This window comes from Vicia villosa, unplaced genomic scaffold (genome assembly GCF_029867415.1).
Source record: "Vicia villosa cultivar HV-30 ecotype Madison, WI unplaced genomic scaffold, Vvil1.0 ctg.001844F_1_1_3, whole genome shotgun sequence".
In the NCBI taxonomy this organism is placed as follows: Eukaryota; Viridiplantae; Streptophyta; class Magnoliopsida; order Fabales; family Fabaceae; genus Vicia; species Vicia villosa.
In genome coordinates this window covers 1-8,130 of record NW_026705748.1, presented here as the reverse complement: position 1 = coordinate 8,130, position 8,130 = coordinate 1, and the positions used below count along the sequence as shown (strand labels likewise).

General features: G+C 39.4%; 1 long non-coding RNA gene across 1 annotated transcript; it reads left to right on the top strand.

The window, feature by feature from the left end:
- Nucleotides 1–304: 304 nt before the first annotated feature.
- On the top strand, nucleotides 305–1,182 carry LOC131636867 (uncharacterized). The gene is made up of 3 exons (XR_009294202.1): nucleotides 305–760; nucleotides 877–1,034; nucleotides 1,130–1,182. It is a non-coding gene; the product is annotated as an uncharacterized LOC131636867 (long non-coding RNA).
- The last annotated feature ends 6,948 nt before the right edge of the window (nucleotides 1,183–8,130 follow it).

The following is an 8,130-nucleotide window of genomic DNA, read 5'->3' as shown; positions in this document are numbered from 1 at the left end:
AATTATGTATTAAAGTCTAAGAATTAGTAAGAAAAATTAGCAATTTAATTACTCAAAGAAATGGTATAAAAACTAATTAGAACCAATTAATTAAAAATGTAAGGAAACAGTGGGTGTAAACTGAAATATTTGGTGTGAAGAGCAACTGGGCGCAGGGCCCATGGAGTCTGGCCCAGCAGCATTTTTCTTATGTCAAAAACAAGGTGAGAGTGATACATGGGCCAAGGGGGTGTGACTTACAAATCGTTGGGTCCAAGGAGGTGTGTATCCAGATTATTAATTTATCCAAATTTTATATCAGATTTTTAATAAAATTAAAATAAGAATAAGAAAAAAGATTAATCAAAATGGGGATTTAGGGTTCATTTTATGACTATTCAACTTCTCCTCTCAGACTCAACTCCGTCTTTCGCTCGAATACGACGGCGCCGGAGCTACTCCGACCAAAAATTACAGCGCCACCGTGATGAACACACCACCAACGACCTCTTCTTCCTAATTTCGAGTTTAGCCTAACGTGATTCCTCATTAGTCTCTCGTTCTCACTCTCTAATCCTCAAAACGGAACGAACGAAAACCTAAGTGATATCAACCGGTTTACACAACAATTTCGATCCAATTAGAAGCTACCACCATAGGGGTTTTGGTCAACAGAACAAGCTCTAACACCTCGTAGATGAAAAGAATGCAAGAATCGGAAAGTTGTAGCGTTTACCTGGAGAGTATGAAGCTTGATGATAGTTGTTGAGGAAAACCAGAGGTAAATCTTTGAGCTCTCTTTTCAGTTGAGTTCTTTTCTGGCTCCTTCTTCTCCTATTTCTGATTTTTGAATGACTTGTCATGGTTATTGCTGCGTGATGATGCCATCGCTTGAAGATTGTCTTGCTCTGAAGGTTGATGTGATGACGAAGGTGATTATGTATGAAGCTGCGAAGATCCAGTAACTCGTTGGAGATGCTGATTATTGATGGTGAAGAGGAGAAGGATTGAAGCTCGAATCCAAAGGAAGATTGCAGAGAGAATCGTTTTTACAGGTCAGTGCAATTCGATTATACTCATGCTCCTTTCTTATTACACTTTGTTGATTGAATTGGAGAAGATTGTGTGTTGATGAATGTGGGAATTGCAGAGAGTTGAAGAAGAGGGAGAATGGAGTGTGAAGATGAAGATTGTGAAATGGTGAAGAAGTTCAGAGGTGAAAATGATGGAGAAGTGGTGGAGGATTGAGAAAATGGTGGGAGAGTGAAAGTCAATTGAGGGAGAAATCCTGAGCCATAGGATTAGAGAGAGTTAGTTAGTGAATTGATGGTGTGAGATTGAGTTGGTTAAGATGGTTATAAGTTGGTTATTTTTCTGTTTTTGACAGTTAGGTTAGTGAAGTTATAAAAACAGTTGGGACTGTTATAACATTATGAAGACAGTTTGAACTTGTTTGCACTTCTATTCTGTGGACTCTCTTTCTTTTGAAATTGTTTTGATCATGTGCCCAGGTTTCTTTGTGATGTAGCCTTCTTGGATGAATATGATTTTGCATTTGCTGAATTTTTGTGGATCTATTAGGCTGAATGTGTGGATTTTGGTTTGCAGAATTTGGCAAGGATATGCACAGGATTTTCGGTTGACGAGTGAACTGAGCAGCCCTTGGTTTGTGTATGGAGCTTGTGGCTTACTGCTGAATTGTGAATGAAAGATACGAAGGCGTGTCGTAGTGAAGATGAAGAGGACATTGAAACATATAGCAAACAGTAGGTTTTTAGGGAGAAAAGTCTAGGATTAAACTTTGGTAAAACAATGTTGGTTTTGATGGAACTTTGTAACTTTTCTTTTAATTTTATGTGACCTTGTATATATTGTAATGAGGTGCACTGTCTAATGTATGAAATATGATACAGTTGGTTGGTTATGTAACAAGAGTTAAAATGGCATTTGATGGCCTTCACTATGTGATATAACTTAATCAGGTTTTGAGAGTATGATTAAATATGATAATGGTATTTGTATAGTTATACGAATGTAAAATGGGTGAATATGGTTTGTAAAATGAAAGAAATAAATTTAAGGTGTCAAACTGAACCCAAGGACCAAAAGTCAGAATTTTAGGGGGCAATGGTCGAATGTTGACCGGAAGTCAACAGTTGACTATAAAAGTCAACTGTGACTAGAAAGTCAACCAATGAGGAATGTATATAGTTTTCTAGTTTGGCTTTTTGTAATGGATATTGAATGGTGACATTTGGTAGTTGAACTTTGTAATTTTGACATAGTTCCATAATAATTAGAACACTCCTGATTGAATCTTAAATTCATAATAACTCGTCCTCGAAGCAACTTTAATATGCATAAGACCCAGACTTGATGTATCAGAAGATAGATAAATTCATCATTCTATTTCATAAACCATGAGTCACTTCCTGCATCTTAATCAACTTTAGGAATCCCCTTGAATTGATGAAAGGTAGAATAGGGACGATATAATCAGAGAATATCACAACACTTGTTCAGATGATGACCTCAAATACGTGAATATTTGCAAAGACCCCCATCCTTACATCCATGATCCTTACTCTCATTTCCCACTTATTGATAAATGCATGATTTTATTGATGACCTAAGATTAAAATGAATGAGATATGTAAGCCAATTAAGAATAATTAGACGGGCAAATTTTGGGGTGCAACAGCTGCCCCTATTTAATCGTCTTTAATCTGAAGGTGAGATTGGCGCCAGCCTTTCGATCCTTCAAGGTAGAAGAAGATTAAATATCAAAAGAACCTGAAAATTTGCCTGGTGAGATAGGATCCACTGGGGAATAAATGGTGTCAACTCCACTGAGGAAGATTGTGTATCAATTCTGGATTGATCAAATTAACTCTGAGTCAGAAATGAAATAGACCTCAACTCTAGGTTGAAAGAAAAGTGGGTCAACTCTGGGTCGAAGAATAAAGGGAATTCAAGAGGGGTTGGATAAGAGGTAAACATCAACTCTGGGTTGAGCACAGAAAGGGAAATCAGTATTAATGGGACCAGATATGGGTATCAACTCTGGGTTGAAGAAGAAGAAAGGAAAATCAACTCTGGGTTGAAGACAATGGGTAGACATCAACTCTGGGTTGAGAGAGGGTAATTCAACTCTAGGTTGCAAGAGGAAAGATGAACAATTAGGAATACCGTCAACTCTGGGTTGAATGGGCAAGAAAGAAGATAACCGTCAACTCTGGGTTGAGCGGGAAAAGTAATCGATTTTGGATTGAGTAAAAGATAACCGTCAATTCTGGGTTGAGTGGGAAAAGACAAAAGATAACCGTCAACTCTGGGTTGAGTGGGAAATAATTCATCTATGGGTTGAATAAAGGATAACCGTCAACTCTGGGTTGAGTGGGAAAAGATAAAAGATAACCGTCGACTCTGGGTTGAGTGGGAAAAGATAAAAGATAACCGTCAACTCTGGGTTGAGTGGGAAGTAACCGTCAACTCTGGGTTGAGAAAGAAATAACCGTCAACTCTGGGTTGAGTGGGAAAGGAGAAAAATCAACTCTGGGTCGAATAAAAGAAAGGATAACCGTCAACTCTGGGTTGAGAAAGATGTTACCGTCAACTCTGGGTTGAATGGGAAAGAAAAAAAATCAATTCTGGATTGAACAAAGGATAACCGTCAACTCTGGGTTGGATAAGAGGTGAATATCAATTCTAGATTGAGAAAATGGAAAGGGGAAATCAGTATTAATAGGACAAGATATAGGCATCAACTCTGGGTTGAGAGAGAAAGCAAGAATATCGACTCTGGGTTGAAAACAAGAGATAGACATCAACTCTGAGTTGAGAGAAAGTAATTCAACTCTGGGTTGAAGGGGGAAGGATGAACAATTAGAAATAACCGTCAACTCTGGGATGAGTGGAAAAGAGAAATCAATTCTGGATTGAACAAGGGACAACCGTCAACTCTGGGTTGAGTGGGGAAAAGACAAGGATCAACTCTGGGTTGAATAGGAGATAACCGTCAACTCTGGGTTGAGTGGGAAAAAGGAGAAGTCAATTCTGTATTGAATGAAGGATGACCGTCAACTCTGGGTTGAGTGGGAAAAAGACAAGGATCAACTCTGGGTTGAATAAGAGATAACCGTCAACTCTGGGTTGAGTGGGGAAGAAAGAAGACAAACGTCAACTCTGGGTTGAATAAAAGGTGACCGTCAACTCTGGGTTGAGTGGGAAAAGGATAATCAATTCTGGATTGAATAGAGGATGACCGTCAACTCTGGGTTGAGTGGGAAAGATAACCGTCAACTCTGGGTTGAGTGGGAAAAGACAAAAGATAACCGTCAACTCTGGGTTGAGTGGGAAAAAGGATAAAGGATAACCGTCAACTCTGGGTTGAGTGGGAAGGAAGAATAAAAGATAACCGTCAACTCTGGGTTGAGTGGGGAGAAGGATAAAGGATAACCGTCAACTCTGGGTTGAGTGGGAAAAAGGATAAAGGATAACCGTCAACTCTGGGTTGAGTGGGAAAAAGGATAAAGGATAACCGTTAACTCTGGGTTGAGTGGGAAGGAAGAATAAAAGATAACCGTCAACTCTGGGTTGAGTGGGGAGAAGGATAAAGGATAACCGTCAACTCTGGGTTGAGTGGGAACAAGAGACATTATGCAATATCCGTCAACTCTGGGTGAGAGGGAAAGAAGAAAAGAAATATCCGTCAACTCTGGGTGAGAGGGAAAGAAATAAAGGAGTGGTCAACTCTGGGTTGAGAAAGGGGTAACCGTCAACTCGGGGTTGAGTGGGAAGATGTAATTAACTCGGGGTTAAAAGATGAAAGGAAATCGACTATGGGTTGAACACAAAAACATCAACTCTGGGTTGAAGAAAAATAAACATGATTGACTTTGGGAGATGACACCACAATGGTAACTCTGAGTGATCCGATGGACTATTAATTGAATGCTTGTAGGGACCTCATCTGATGAGTAACTTGGCTTATGCTTCACATGCAAATGTTTGATTTATTTCATGCACTTCTGGAGATGCAATGTAATGAATTCTATATGCAGTGTACTGATTAGGGCTTTTGATGTGGAATGGATTAGATGGAGTTTTGAAACTCTGCTTGAGAATCAAGGTGGGGTGGATGCCCCTGCTTTATTGATGATTGGATCATGCGGGAGAAATGATAATGAAAATGCAATGATATGCATGATGTATGTATGATTATGAATGGAATGATTGCTTCCGGGATACTAGGAGTGAATGGAAGGTTCCTTGCAGGAAAAGTCATTGCTTGTGAAATTGTTGGTGAAGGTGAGGTGTTTGGCTTGACCCCTCAACAATTGTCTCGATATCTGACACTTGAGTGAAGATGAAGAAATAAATTGTTACTAGCTTGCCCCAGTTTGTAAGATCTCTTGAGATAGAACTTTGATATGCTTGAATCATGGAGATGTGCAATGATCTGCCCCAGTGTAGATCATAGAATGAATGCCCCAGATTGAAATGAACTATTCCACCAGATGGATGCTTGGGTATTTGCTTGGTGGATGACCAAATTTTTCCCTTGTAAGACTACTCAATGGAATTTCGATGTTGGACTTTCCTTGGTATCAAGTACTTACTTTCTGATTAGAGACAAATCTGTTTTGAAAAAGATAATGAGAATGCAATGCACATGTTAATCTCAAAAGAAAAGTTTTATTTGTCAAAATGTTGTACTGATACTAACACAAGTGACACAGCAACATTAGGAGTCAGTTTTGACATGATTTTACAGTTTGTATGCTTTCGGAACGGACCCTGCTTCAATTAGGACTTTTAAGGGTTGTAACGTGGCCGGGTTCACGGTTTAAAAAACAAAGGATAAAGGCTCAAGTTCTACTTAACCCACCCCTTCTTCGTGATGTTCTCCAGTCCTACGTTCAGCTAGTTTGACACGAGTGTTCGCCTTTCAGGAAGGATTGTGATGGATGAGGATCCTTTATGGCTTCGATGGAGGTGGCAGCCACCCTTTGATGCTTTTGTTGATGGTCACAACAACTTGTCCCTTGGAGGATTTCTTTCTTGTGCTTTGCCTTTTGCTTTCCCTAACTTTTGCCTGGACAGAAAGTTTCTTTTGATATTGGTGTTCGTTGTCCAGCGGGATATGCCCTAATTTTTGCCTAAGTCATTTGCTTCAAAGCTTTGTTGTTGTTTTTTTTTGACTTAGCGGGCTATTGCTTCTTTCTTTTTTTCTTTTGATCATGATTCATAACTTTTTTTTTTCATTCTTTTTGTCTCGTTCGGGAACAAGTTGTATGACTTTGATGATTGACTTGTTGAAAAAGTTGTGACTGCCTTTTTCTCAATGAATGAGAGACATCCATTGTGGATTGTGCTCTTTTTCTTTGTTGTGAGAGATAGAATATGATTGATCCTCTGATGGAATATCTGAAAGTTGAGCGCTCGGTCGCACTAACTGAAGACTACCCTGCCCCTGGTTAAAATTGAGGGTTTTGTATTTTTTGAAAAGAAACTACTACTTCTTAGGCTCAAAGGGGTTGACGAAGGTTTCACTCCCTTATAACTCCGGTGTTTAGGAATTGAAACAATGCCTGTACATCCTCAGCAGGATCTTGTTCCAAAAGCATACAATTAGTAGTTCATGTGTTTTTGATTTTTTCATCATTCTCCTTTTTTAGTTGCTTAAGACAAATGAGTGAAGTATCAATGAACATAATGACAAAGATGAAATGATTTGAGAAAAACATGTATATTGCATTATTTTTATTTGTTCAAACAGAATGAATTTCTTACAATGAGAAGTACTTGATAACAACAAAAGTGATACAATTGGAAGCACATGAGAAATCTATACAATGACAAACTTGGTTTTATTTGGATGCAAATGAAATGTTCTCTGACAAACATAAAGTCTTCAGGCTCCATTGGCGGGAGGTGCCCCCTTTAGGGGGCATGGAGTTTTCTGATGGTAGCTTGATCTTATTTGTAATTCCCCATGATTCTTCTTCTGTGAGCTCTTGTCAGATATCGGTGTGGAGGAATCGTCTTGACTGATCTGATGGAGAGGGAGAGTAGTAAGAGTCTTGGTGGCCATGGATGCAAAATGCATGAATGCAAAAATGTTAATGGAGATGCAAATGTATCATAAATCAGGATCAAGGATCAAGGCCTCTTGGATAACAGCTTCCCATGGTCAATAAAATATGGTCGAACCCTCTAGATTCAGAGGTTCGACGTTGCTTTCTGGATAAATAGCTTGTACATAAGTCAAAGATGGTCGAACCCTCCAGATTCAGAGGTTCGACGTTGATTCTGATAGATAACTGATGTAGAACTTCTGTATAAGTCAAATGTTCCAGGATCAAAGGTTCGACGTCTTTTTAGATACCAAGAGAACCAATAGTCACCAACAGAACATGAATAGTCACCAACAAAACCGAGTCACCAACGGTACCTGTCATGTATATCCCTCCCCACTCACGGGTGTAGTCTAGGTCAGGGTAGGTCAAAATGGCAACCAGCATTATCAGTTCTCCTGAGATACCACCATTGTTGCATCTACATGCCAACGATGATACCCCATTTGAACCTCGACTGGGCGTGGGTCTCATGATCGCACTAGACAAGACCTGACATCTCATCGGCGTCATGACTATCCACTCTATCCTAGGTATCCTGTGTGTCTCTCTGGCCTGGGTATTGGGCCTTTTACCTCAAATCAGAAACATCCCATCCCAACAGAAAGCAGAACAATAATCCACAGTATAGGAAAATAAAAATGCGAAGCATAAAGAAAATAAAGCAATAAGCAATAAAGAAATAAAGTAATAAAGTAATAAATCAATAAGGCAATAAAGCAATAAAGCAATAAAACAATAAATAAACACCCAAAGAAAAGAAAACAAACGTAAGCTAGGACCGACTTGCTAAGAATGGACCAGCACAGGTCTATCACATCCCCAGCAGAGTCGCCAGCTGTCGCACGCTCGCGAAAATGAACAGAGTCGCCACCAATATATTTATCCCAAAGAGGGAAAGGAATATCAGAAAACTTGGAATAAGGATAGGATAAGAAAAGGTCTTGCGACCAAAGATCGGGTAAGGAGTCGGTTACGCGAGGGGAAGGTACTAGCACCCCTCACGTCTGTG